This window comes from Arachis ipaensis, chromosome B9 (assembly GCF_059453495.1).
Source record: "Arachis ipaensis isolate K30076 ecotype BB chromosome B9, ASM5945349v1, whole genome shotgun sequence".
NCBI lineage: Eukaryota > Viridiplantae > Streptophyta > Magnoliopsida > Fabales > Fabaceae > Arachis > Arachis ipaensis.
Window position 1 is genome coordinate 103,442,964 of NC_142444.1, and position 2,340 is coordinate 103,445,303.

Here is a 2,340-nt window from a genome sequence, read left to right on the forward strand (position 1 = left end):
TTGCATGTGTTTCCTTTTTCTCATGAATTTTCGAAAATTCATCATATGTTCTTTATGATCTTCAAGTTGTTCTTGGTCAGTCTTCTTGTTTGATCTTCATATTTTCTTGTTTTGTGTCTTTTCTTATTTTTCATATGCATTTTTAACTTGTTAGTGTCTAATTATTGAAAATCTCTAAGTTTGGTGTCTTGCATGTTTTTCTTTCATTAAAAATTTTCAAAAATAAGTCTTGATGTTCATCTTGATCTTCAAAGTGTTCTTGGTGTTCATCTTGACATTCATAGTGTTCTTGTATGCATTGTGTGTTTTGATTCATAATTTTTATGCTATGAGTCCTTTTCATGTTTTTCTCTTTCATCATTAAAAATTCAAAAATCAAAAAAACATCTTTTCCTTATTTTACTCAAAATTTTCGAAAATATGATTTGATTTAGTCAAAAAGTTTTTAAATTTAATTGTTTATTATGAATCAAATCAAATTTTCAATTTAAAAATCTTATCTTTTCAAAATCTTTTTCAAAAATCAAATCTTTTTCATTTTACCTTCATATTTTCAAAAACTTTTTAAATTTGATTTTAAAAATCTTTTTCTTATTTTATTTCTTAATTTTCAAAATCTTTACTAACATTTAATATGGTTGATTGAAAAATTTCAAGTTGTTACTTGCTCATTAAGAAAGATTCAATCTTTAAACTCTAGAATCATATCTTTTTAGTTTCTTGTTAGTCAAGTAATCAACTTTAGTTTTCAAAATAAAATCTTTTTAATTTTCTTTTCAAATCTTTTTCAAATTAAAATTTCAATCATATCTTTTTGAAATTCAATTTCAAAATCTTTTCTAATTTCTTATCTTTTTAAAAATTGATTTTCAAATCTTATCTTTTTGTTTCAATCATATCTTTTTAAATTTCAATCATATCTTTTTCAAAAACAAATTTCAAAACTTTTTCAATCAATCTTATCTTTTTGTTTCAATCATATCTTTTTCAAAACTACCTAACTAATCCTCTCTCTCTTATTTTCGAAAATTCCCTCTTTCCTTTTTCAAAATTCTTTTTTAATTAACTAATTGTTTTAATTTTAATTTAATTTCAACTTTAATTTTCGAAATCTAACATTCAATTTTTATTTTTATTTTAATTAAATTTTGAAATTCTCTCTCTCATCTCCTTCTATTTATTTATTCATCTACTAACACTTCTCTCCCATCCAAAAATTCGAACACCACCTCCCTCTCTGTGTTCGAGTTTTTCCTCTTCTCTTCTTTACATTACATTCTTTTCTTCTTCTACTCACACAAAGGAACCTCTCTCTACTGAGGCAAAGAGGATCCCTATTATTTTCTGTTTTCTTTTTTTTCATATGAGCAGGAGCAAGGACAAGAACATTCTTGTTGAAGCAGATCCTGAACCTAAAAGGACTCTGAAAAAGAAACTAAGAGAAGCTAAAATACAACAATCCAGAGACAACCTTACGGGAATTTTCGAACAGGAAGAGGAGAGAGCAGCCGAAAATAATAATAATGCAAGGAGGATGCTTGGTGACTTTACTGCACCTAATTCCAATTTACATGGAAGAAGCATCTCCATTCCTGCCATTGGAGCAAACAATTTTGAGCTGAAACCTCAATTAGTTTCTCTGATGTAGCAGGACTGCAAGTTTCATGGACTTCCATCTGAAGATCCTTTTCAGTTCTTAACTGAATTCTCACAGATCTGTGATACTGTTAAGACCAATGGGGTTGATCCCGAGGTCTACAGGCTTATGCTTTTCCCGTTTGCTGTAAGAGACAAAGCTAGAGTATGGTTGGACTCTCAACCTAAGGATAGCCTGAACTCTTGGGATAAGCTGGTCACGGCTTTCTTAGCCAAGTTCTTCCCTCCTCAAAAGTTTAGTAAGCTTAGAGTGGATGTTCAAACCTTCAAACAGAAAGAAGGAGAATCCCTCTATGAAGCTTGGGAGAGGTACAAGCAACTGACCAAAAAGTGTCCTTCTGACATGCTTTCAGAATGGACCATTCTGGATATATTCTATGATGGTATGTCTGAGTTATCAAAGATGTCACTGGATCATTCTACAGGTGGATCCATTCACCTAAAGAAAACGCCTGCAGAAGCTCAAGAACTCATTGACATGGTTGCTAATAACCAGTTCATGTACACTTCTGAAAGGAATCCTATGAACAATGGGACGCCTATGAAGAAGGGAATTCTTGAAATTGACACTCTGAATGCTATATTGGCTCAGAATAAAATATTGACTCAGTGAGTCAATATGATTTCTCAGAGTCTGAATGGAATGCAAGCTGCATCCAACAGTACTCAAGAGGCATCTTCTGA

The 2,340-nt window shown here is 30.8% G+C and overlaps 1 non-coding gene across 1 annotated transcript; it reads right to left on the reverse strand.

Annotated features, from left to right (window-relative positions):
- Positions 1-1,897: 1,897 nt before the first annotated feature.
- Positions 1,898-2,005, reverse strand: LOC148545716 (small nucleolar RNA R71). The gene has a single exon (XR_015900858.1). It is a non-coding gene; the product is annotated as a small nucleolar RNA R71 (small nucleolar RNA).
- Positions 2,006-2,340: the final 335 nt, after the last annotated feature.